Source organism: Podarcis filfolensis (assembly GCF_964270895.1).
Source record: "Podarcis filfolensis genome assembly, chromosome: 2".
NCBI classification, from domain to species: domain Eukaryota; kingdom Metazoa; phylum Chordata; class Lepidosauria; order Squamata; family Lacertidae; genus Podarcis; species Podarcis filfolensis.
The window spans coordinates 41,721,765-41,732,768 of NC_139605.1; the positions used below are offsets into that span (position 1 = coordinate 41,721,765).

Below are 11,004 nucleotides of genomic sequence, written 5' to 3' on the forward strand. Positions count from 1 at the left end.
GCAAGTGAGGCTTGGAATGTCCTCCTAATCCCCAGGTCAGAGATTGGCAACCGACTATTGAGAAATCGCCCTCGGATAGTTTTCTCTTGAAGCCACAGCAATGGACTACTAGGATTGTTCGGTCAGCAGCCTTGCTAGATTCTGTGCGTACCTTTAGGGTAAAGGAAACTGAAATATACTCAGAGTCGCAAAGTGATTTCATGCTCTTTATTCAGCTCATAGTGGTGAGGAGGAATGAATGAATGTCCCCTCAAAGTATCTGCTTTATATACATTATTTACACAATGGGCTGCACATGATTGGCTAATTCCGGAATTCTACTGTAAGCCAATCAGGTTGTGGATTCACTTCTATCTGGAGCATGATTGGGTGGTTCCTGCCAACCAATCATACTGCTGTATTGTTCTAGGACCAGTCAGACTGCTGCCTTTTGGGTCCTATTGTTCTAGGACCGATCAGACTGCTGCAGTTTGGATCCTATTCAACTCAGTACATAACAGAAACCTTGGATACTTTTTTTTCTGCCAGGGATGCCATGGAAGGAGGATGGGTTTGGATAGTGGGACATTTCCCCTCTTGCATGTCAGAACAGCTGGGGCTGTGCTTTGGGAGGAAAGGTATTTAGGATCAACTCACCTATTCTTCCTTCACAGTGGCTATTAAAGTGGATAAGATAGATATTGTTATTATTATTTCAGTTATGAATCATTTCCTTTCAAATGTCTCATAATGCATTGAACACATATGTAAAACAACTGCATGTATCAAAACAATTTAAAAACTGCATATAAAAGAACAATAATTTTATTATTTATACCCCACCCATCTTGTTGGGTTGACCCAGCCACTCTGGGTGGCTTCCATCACATGTAAAAACATAATTACAGGCATATGAATGCATGAAGAGAAAATCCTGTGTATGATTAAAGAATCCAGTTTTCCTTTTGCTAGTAAGAAATGACTCTATTGTTAGATCAGAGCCAGTTCCTTACAGGGTGCTGCGCTAAGCAGGTGCCCTGGAAACTAGCTGGAGGTCTTCAAACCAAACTGGACAACCAACTGCTGGGGATTTCTCTAGCAATGGATTTTCTGCCTTGCGCCAAAGATGGGGTTAAGTAGACTCATAGGCTGAGTGGGCCTTGAATGAATGGGACTGGTGAATGAGGGATGTCTTAAGACAGAGGTCTTGTGCCCCCCAAAAGCCAGTCAACTGGCAGAACAGCTGAAGATGTATAGAAACAACTATATGATGATCCCTATTAGCAGTGCTTTTTTCTGGGGGTACGCATACCCCTAAACATTTTGTGAATCTAGGTTTGGCCTCATTGAGGGGCAGTATTTCAATATGAGTAGGAAAACGAGAGTACCCCTAAACATTTTTTTTAAGAAAAAAGCACTGCCTATTAGGAATGCCTCTAGGTCCTTCAAGCACAGTTGTCTTGTAGCAGAGCCAAGGGATGCATTTATGAAAAGCAAAGCGCTGCAAAATTTTCTGTCCCAAACACATTATCTTGAAGCAAATCCTTATCGATTAAAAGGAAGAAAAAACCACCTTGGAAGAACTGTGCCTAGGATTGTACCCTAAGAGCGTTTTCAGCCAGAGCGTCTCCTCCCTGCACTTTCCTTAGCCCTCTCCAGAGACACTCGGCGAAGAAAGCATTTGCTCAGGAAATGTGCTGTACAGCAAGAACATTTTCCCTCCCTAATTCGACGGTTCTAGGAAATGAAGACCACACAATGAACTGCAATGCATATTCTTTTTTTAAATTTGGCTGTATTCCAGACAGGCCGAGAGCCAAAGCTGATGGTAGCAACCATGTTTGTTGTTTGCCTGACTACCCTGTTCATGTCTGAAGCAGGGAGGCAGGGGGTCATATAGGTATAAGAAGAGTCTTTCCCTGGGATGGCTCATTGGCCAAGCAACTTTTCCTCCCAGCTTGGCTCCCATATCAAAGTGAGCTCAGTCAGGAGGAAAGTGTTTGTGGCAACAGGCCATGGGGAAATAAAGTGGAGCTGCCCTAATCCATGCACCTTTAACATCATATCCTGCCCCCTTCTACATGAATAGGGAAGATACAACCTAGATCAGACTAAGGATTAAGGAGATAGTTCATGAGACTCTTATTCCCAGGATCGTGGGTTCAAGTCCAACGTTCGGCAAAAGATTCCTGCATTGCAGGGGGCTGGACTAGATGACCCTCGGGATCCCTTCCAACTCCCTTCCAAGATTCCATGACTTCACCAACCTGGGTTGTGTACACATTACCATGGACTCTGGCACCAGCGCACTCCAACCCCTGATGTTTGAAGCCGAGTACACATAATGTTTTGGCCACCTCATGAGAAGAGAAGACTCCCTGGAAAAGACCCTGATGTTGGGAAAGATGGGGAGGGCACAAGGAGAAGGGGATGACAGAGGACGAGATGGTTGGACAGTGTTCTCGAAGCTGCCAGCATGAGTTTGACCAAACTGCAGGAGGCAGTGGAAGACAGGAGTGCCTGGCATGCTCTGGTCCATGGGGTCACGAAGAGTCAGACACGACTAAACAACTAAACAACAACAACAACAAAACACATAATGTTAGCCACAATCAGTGCAGTTTTTCTAGAAAAAGAGGTGCCGGAACTCACCTTGAACACTTCCCTCGTACCCTTAGAATGGCAATGGCCCCCACCTGAGAGGTGCCAGAACTGACTTCTGGTGAGTTCCTGCTGAAAAGCAAGCCCTGGTCACAATCCATTTTTACCCTGGAGTTTCTTGAGAAACACCCCGATTTGATGTGATTGCGCATGCTCAGCTGACAGCAAATGCACAGATGACAATTTCCTTGCATAGAATGGGATTGCAGGTGCAGGGAAGCAAATCAGGTCAGGGCCGTCTCTACCTGGGGGTGCAAAGGGTGCAGGGCACCTGGGTGCTGAAGCCGCCTTAGCTCTTAACCATGATCACAGTTGATCGCTGGGTCATTTCCGTTCTATTTTGCGGAAGAGCTGCAAAATCAATGTATCCGGCAGCACCCCAGTGGTGTCCTTCATTTCCACATCATCACAAAAACGGAAGATGGAGCTATCGCTGCCACTTTATATTTTTTCATGTTAGCGGGTTTCGCTGTTCCCCTCCTTAAAAGCTGGACAACTTAGACTTGTGCCCTTAAAAGAATCTCAACAACTTTGACCTGCCCCCCTCAAAAAATGGGGACGCTGGGCAGATATTTGCACCCTGGCGGTGCATATGCTAAAGACAGCCATGAATCAGGTGATATGCATTGGGCAAAGACACCCTGCTTCCTTTCCGGTATGTTCAGCAAGTGCAAATGCAACTTGAAAGTCAGCATATTGGAAAAGCCTTGCTGCATTTTGAGCCACTAACGCAGAGCTTTCCAAACTGCATGTCGCAACACATTAGTGTGTCATGTGAACATGTGTGTTGGTGTGTCATGTGAACGCTCCCCGTGCTCCTCCCGAGGCTGGAAAGGGGTTAGTTTAACCTCCGGTTTGCTAGTAAAACTGAATGACTGTGTCGCGAAATGATGCCTGTCTAAAAAGTGCGCCACTGACATGAAAAGTTTGGAAAGCTCTGCACTCATGTGTATGTAGCCCTGGTGCCCTTCAAATGTTTTGCACTGCAACTGCCTTCATCCTTCACTGATGGCCACACTGGCTGCAGCTGATGGGAGTTGGAGATCAACTTCATCTGGAAGACACCAGACTGGGGAAGCCCCAACAAAATAGAGAAGTGATGTTAGGCAGTGGCTCATTGCCAGGTGGTTTCCATATGCCAAACTCCAAGGGGGGGGGGGAATAAGGATGTTGTAATGAAAATGAGAGACCAGGGTCAACAAAAACAATGAATGGGAATACAGCAGATTGAGAAGTTTCACCTCAGGGAACTTATATTAGATCACAATCACCGCAATAGGTTCTGTGGTCTCCATTTACACTGCCTTCCTATTATTTGTGTCCATAAAAGGGTCTCCAGGCAGTACGACCATTTGAGAATAAAGAGCCCACAATTTAGGATCATCTGCAGCTGGTGAGAAGGAAACCCAGTTTCTGTATATTATCCTCAGCTGAACTGTTATACAACCAGAGGGACACGTGAAGATGGCCGAGTGAGAAATGTAAACAACGTTTCTGCCAAAAACACAAGTTGAAAACTAGTAGGAGGGGAGGGAAGGCGGGAAGTTGAGAGAGAAGCCAGGGAGGGTTTGAGATCACAGGCGCCCGGGACGAAAACAACACAGAGGGCTAAAGCAATAGCATGGAAGTCAATGGCACAAACTGGAAATGTGAGGAGGGTGAGGGCTTGTGCATCCCCAACAAAGCGGGAGCCGATTTGCACTTGTACCGATTTATATGTGTAGGTGCAAATTCAGAAGTAATTATTACAATTTAAATAGAAATATTATACATCCCAGCAGGCAAAGGCTGCAACCACCAGGTGATTTGAGCACCTGCCCATTCCAGGTGTGTTCCCTGTATGTCCAAGGTCCCTGGGGATGTGGGTGGCACCGTGGTCTAAATCCCCGAGCCTCTTGAGCTCGCCAATTGGAAGGTTGGCAGTTCAAATCCCCGTGACAGGGTGAGCTCCCATTGCTTTGTCCCAGCTCCTGCCAACCTACCAGTTCGAAAGCATACCGGTGCAAGTAGATAAATAGGTAGTGCTGCGGTGGGAAGGTAAATGGCATTTCTGTGCACTCTGGTTTCCGTCACGGTGTTCCGTTGCACCAGAAGCGGTTTAGTTATGCTGGCCACATGACCTGGAAAGCTGTCTGTGGACAAACGCCGGCTCCCTTGGCCTGAAAAGCAAGATGAGCGCCGCACCCCATAGTTACATTTGACTGGACTTAACTGTCCAGGGGTCCTTTGCCTTGCCTTACCCAAGGTCCTTGCCCTTCCTTCTTAGGGTTATTTATGTTTAAACTGGGCTTGAATCAGGTAGGCCACCCAAAGATTAAGATCCAGGGGAAATGCAAGAAAGATGGTGTTTGGGTTGATGGCAGTGCAGCTCACTGAGGAAGTTATCAGAAAGCCAGGCCAGAAGAAGATGGCTCCTCTTTCTTTTTGTGAATGTTCACTTACTCAGTGCTTTTAGAAGCCTATTAGGGGGCTTGGCTTGGCTTACGTGTTTCATTAGCAGCCTTTCTTCCTACAATTTGAGCACTGGGACACGTAAGGGGCAATGCTTATCATTACAGTCATTGGGTGGCATTCAACTAAGTTTTATTCTGAGTAGACCCAGTGAAATTAATGAACATGACTAAGTTAGGTCCGGTGATTTCAATAGGTTTACTCTGAGTAAAACTTAGTTGCATGCCACCCCATCCGGGCCTAATAATCCCCGCAGGCTAGAGTTTCACCCTGGCTTTAAAAGGAATATCTAGCTTTATATATATTTCTTACACAAAACTTTCTCAGGGCTCAGTTCAAGATTTAAACATGCTTCAGCGTCACTCTCATTCCTTGGTCTTTTCATGGCCCTTGCACGAAGTCTCTCGATGGCATCTTTGAGCAGCAAGAAGTCTTTTTTTAAAAAAGCTTTGGAGGAAGAGCAGGTGAGAAAGGGAACTTTGTGAAGTAGCATGCTCAGAAAGCTGATAGACATTTTAGTGGAGCTAGCAGATTAAAGCCTCCTAGGCTGCTTGAAACCAAGATACAGAACTGGCCTCATTATGTCCTTCTAAATGGTTATCCCAATTTCTCAGAGCAAGCCTTTTAGTGTGGCTGCCTCTCTTCTGGGGAATAGTATTCCTGTCACGATAGGGCAGGAGCCCACTATCTGCGTCTTCCAGGAACAACTGAAGATAGTTTTTGTTCTGACTGGTTTTCCCAGATGGGTACATGGTTGGGTTGTTTTTGTTTTTGTTTTGCCATGAGTGTCCTCTTGTTGGGGTTTTAGTCTTGTTTTAAGTATATTTGCTGTTTTTTCTGTCTTTAACAGTTTTTAATTAAACTGCCTTGAGACACAGTTGTTTAGAAGGCAATTAATAAATAGATGATGATGATGATGATGAGAAGAAGAAGAAGAAGAGGAGGAGGAGGAGGAGGAGGAGGAGCCAGTCTAAAAATCCAAATTAATGCTTGAGATTAAATCACTTCTTCTGAAACCACAGGTTTCAAACCAGGTATAATTTCCTTACCGTATTTGACATCACTCTATTTGCCAGTGACTATATCCTGAGGCACGCCATGCCCTCTTACACCAATAAATCTTTACTAATTCCCAGTGCCTGTGTGTAGGAGTGTGTACGTGCTGGATATAAACTCCAGGGAAATATTTATGGGAGGGATTTTAATTCTTCTTGGCTACAGGATTTTGTTTGTTTCCTTGGGTGATGTGTTGGCAAGGGTAAGAGAAGCCTCATGAGAGAGTCTGTGGTTCTTCGGAAGGGAAATGAGTCTCTGCTCAGGATAACGGACAAGTTTTAACAAGCAGTGGCACCTCACACCTAAGGCCAAAACTCATGGCGTGATGCTGGAAATTTGTGATCCGATCTCCTGATTTGTTTTTTTAAAAACTAAAGCGACCACAAGCATCTCTGATTCTTATCAAAGCCGTAGCACTGGGAAAGTAGGTGTTTAACCCTTTCCTCTGTGCTATTTGCCCAAAGCAGTCACATTAGGTTGGAAAGGCATGATACAGGTAAATAAAGAAACTAATGCCAGGACTTTTTTACCTGTAGGAACCAGGGGAAAGAATTTATATGGAATACTACTGGCTCACCCCTTTCCACATATTTATCAACCATCTCAACAAATTCAACAATGTTAGAGAGAACTTACCTTTGGAGAAGCCATGCTTATTCTTCTTCACAAGACTTGTTCTTCTATATCAGGAATGGGGAACTTGTGGCCTTCCTGATATTGCTGGGACTGCAACTCCCATCAGCTCCAGCTACTGCTAAAATGTTACTCTTGAAAGGTGGTGGACTCTTCTTCATTGGAGGTTTCAAGCAGAGGTTGGACGGCCATCTGCCAGGGATGATTTAGTGGAGATTTCTGCATTAGATGACGCTTGAGTCCTTTCCGACTCTACAATTCTATGATTCTATTATCTCTGTCTTACAACTTGAAAGGATTTATAATCATATAAGATGGCTCCTGCTAGATCAGACAAGGGAGCATCTAATCCATTTTGTTCTCATCCATCTGTGGAGAGCTCAGAAGCAGGACATGAGCACAGCAGCACTCTGTCCAACTGGAACCCAGAGATGTGCTATCTCTGATCCTGGAGATAATAGTGCACAATCAACATGGCTACCAGCCATTGACAACACATTATTATTATTATTATTATTATTATTATTATTATTAGAATTTATATACAACCCTATACCTGGAGGTCTCAGGGCAGTTCACAGAAAAGATCAACATAAAAACCACAATATATATATATATATAAAGGTAAAGGACCCCTGACAGTTAAGTCCAGTCGCAGATGACTCTGGGGTTGCAGCACTCATCTTGCTTTACAAGCCGAGGGAGCCGGTGTTTGTCCACAGACAGTTTTTCCAGGTCATGTGGCCAGCATGACTAAACCGCTTCTGGCGAAATGGAACACCAAAACCAGAGCAGTGAACGGAAACGCCATTTACCTTCCTGCCGGAGCGGTACCTATTTATCTACATGCACTTTTTGAGCATGCTTTCGAACTGCTAGGTTGGCAGGAGCTGGGACCGAGCAACAGGAGCTCACCCCATTGCGGGGACTCGAACTGCCGACCTTGTGATCGGCAAGCCCAAGAGGCTCAGTGGTTTAGACCACAGCGCCACCGTGGCCCTAGACAATATATATAATCAAAATAAAAACAACAACCCAATAACACCCCACCGTCAAAAGAGTCACATTTTAAAAGGGCATAGGATGTCTATCAGATCAACCAAAGGCCTGGTTAAAAAGGAATGCTTTTGCCTGATGCCTAAAGGTGTATAATGAAGGCGCCAGGTGAACTTCCCTGAGGAGAGCATTCCACAGATGGGGAGCCACTGAATTTTTTATTTTAAAAATCATAAATAAACCTTTTTTGATGGACTCCAATTTGGTGGGCATCACTAGATCTTGTAGGTCTTCCCCTTATGCAGACATATGTTTCACCACACCTTGATTAAAATTTGGTAGAGTCACCTGGTAACATTTGTTCCCAAATCATAGCCCAGGGCCCATTTGCTTGTTGTGCCAGCTCCAGGGAAAGGAATTTTGCTTGTCTGAGAACCAAGCACTGTTCTAAAGTACCTGCTATTTTCTTCTGCTGGGATTTCCCCACAGTCCCTTGGTTTGTTTCGGGCGGGGGGGTCCAAGACCTTGAATGACTTGATCCGGAGGTGTAAATTCTTACAGGGTGCTTTTGTAGACCAGGTTAATGATTTAGCCTGTTCTGAGCTAACTTGCCATTAAACTTCCAAGTCCAGACATTTTATGGAATAAGTTTTAGCCTTGACAGCTATCAGCTCCAAAGGGTCTGAAACCCCAACCACAGACACAGCTTGCTCTGCACATAGTAAAGTCTCACTCACTGCAGTGCAATGGACATTCTCCTAATCTAGATTGTGCTGTGTAAGAAAACTGCCAGAGGACAGCACTGAACATGATTCCTTTATCAAATAATCACTGCAACCAGATAAAAAGGGTAACAAACAACAGCTTGATGAATCTAGACAAGAGGTCGCCTGTGCCACTAGAATGGAAGGGTCCTTCTTCACCTTCCGGGGTACTTGCTAAAGTGGAGCACTGAATCTCCATCCAGATTGTCTGAATTGCTCCTGTTCTGTGCCCTAACTTTTTGGGGTAGATCAGGGTCTACTAACTAACAGATATTGTAGATGATTTGCAGTAGAGCGGAAACAAAAAGCCCCACCACCTCCAAATGATGCTGCTAAAATGCTTGCTGGGGTGGGGGTTAAACAGGAGTGGATTTTTCTGTGACAGGATTGTGAGCTCAGTTCTGGTAATAAAAACAAAATCCTCAACTGAGCATGAACTCAGAGGCACCCCATTCCTTAATCCTAAGCATATGTCTGTTCCTCTGAGTTGCTATTTTACATCTGCCTTTGGCTGGTCTGTCTCAGGGTTTCAGTAAAGATGAAAGGTTGAATTCAAACTATTTGAAGCACACCCACCCACTCAAAAAAGAATTCCGGGAAGCGTAGTTTTCCTCCTCACAGTGCTACCATTCCCAGCACCCCTTAACAAACGACACCTCCCAGGCTTATTGGGGGAGGTGCTTTAAAATGCACGGTGTATATACAGCCTAAGTAAGTTGAGCTTAAGTCCCATTGTCTCGCTGGTTTCAGTGGGACCCAAATTCAATTAACTTAGCCTGGCTCCCACGTCTCCTGAAGTATACCTGCCCTTGCTTATAGTCACTTGAATGGTCCAGAACAATTTTACTACTGAACTTCTCAAACGAATTCAAAGAACCACCTGATTGGGTGGCAAGGAAGGGGCAGAATGAGACATTAATATATTTAAAATTAGGTAATCAGAATAGGCTTGCTCCACGTCTGGTTAGCCCCACCTAGAAATACCTAGGTTTGTACTGTTGTAAATAAAAATATGCCCTTTTCCCTTATGGGGTATCCAAGAGCCCATATAGAGTCCTTACATAGGTTCCCTATTGGTAGGAGAAAATAACAGAGGCCAACCAGAGAATATTTGAGAAGCAAAGCAGCTAGTAAGCTTGATCTTTATTGATCTGTTGCAACAGGGTACTCCCCTCACACGCAGGAGAGGAGGAGGACCCCTCAAAAATGCTGTGCAAGGGCTTATAAAGACTTTTGAAATTCCCATCCTCTAGATCAAGACCACCCCCAGAAACATTATGCATTCATCACAGAAGGGGTGTAACCTAAGACCACCCCTCAGATAAGGCGGTCTAAAACAGAACATTTGCATGTTGTTTTCTCCTGTCGCTTTGTTTATTTCCTGTCTGGCAGGTTACTTGATTGGATTTCTTGGGGAGCCTGGGCAGTCTTTTGTAATGATAAGGCTCACACCCTTATTCAAACACAGATTAAGACAGGATTTGTGAAGGAAGAGACAATGGGGAGGCTTTTCCATTTTGACCATGCAGAGTAACATTTACTCAGTTTAGGAATCAAAATGGTTCCAGGTTGGCTTTCCTGTGCTGGTCTATGTACGTGTGGTTATGAACGTTGCCATATATCTAAGACCATAAAATTCCTATCACATTATCCCCCCTTTGGGGCTAGAATTTTTCTTAAAAAATTTTTGCCCCACAAATAATAACATCGTATGTTGTAAATGGATGCCTTTGTATAAATATATCATATAAAAATAACATATGTTGCATTTTGTTACTAAATTACTTGTGGCATTCTAGCTCTTGGGAGAAACATTTTCTCAATAGTGGCTATGCTTTACATTTAGCAGGAAGGTCCACTACTGACTGAAAAATGCAGTTGGTGTTTTGTCCTTCGCCATTTTTGTGTGTTTCTCAGGTGTCAAGCTAGCTCTTCTGTGGTCTCACACCGGCATAGTGCTACAGCAACACATCCTGTTGAATCCCCTCGGGGCTTTCATTTAACCATGTCGCCTGGCATTCAGCATAGCTGGCACAGGTTTGGACATCTCATGAGAGAGATGTCTTTGCCTTGGCCTTTCTGTGGGATTTTATTATAGGCTGTGGTCTTGCACTCATGGGAAGTTGCTCACCGGCACTTAAAGGACCAAAAAGCTAATTGCAGCCTGGATACACTTGCCCAATTCAAACTGAGTCCAATTATAATTTATATATGCTCATGGTTCTCAACTTATCAAAACAAACTGTTAAAAGAAAACCATTCTTAAAAAGGGCACTTGTCCAAATAAGTCAATTTAACTCTATAAGGGATCATTCCTGCTAAACCAAAGCATATCCACCTTCATGTATCTTAGAAGCTTCTCCTTGGTAAAGCGAGTTTTAGCACATTTTTAAAATGGGTAGGGAAGGTTGGCATAGTGCCAGGTGGGACAATCTAAACATTGGACTACACAATAGCCTGGTCT

At 44.3% G+C, this 11,004-nt stretch overlaps 1 long non-coding RNA gene across 2 annotated transcripts; it reads left to right on the forward strand.

Annotated features, from left to right (window-relative positions):
• Window positions 1–4,184: 4,184 nt before the first annotated feature.
• On the forward strand, window positions 4,185–6,975 carry LOC310756264. Of its 2 annotated transcripts, none has more exons than XR_014544784.1 (3): window positions 4,185–4,298; window positions 5,942–6,125; window positions 6,684–6,975. It is a non-coding gene; the product is annotated as an uncharacterized lncRNA (long non-coding RNA). The 2 variants fall into 2 exon arrangements; XR_014544785.1 differs by having other exon boundaries at window positions 4,223–4,324.
• The last annotated feature ends 4,029 nt before the right edge of the window (window positions 6,976–11,004 follow it).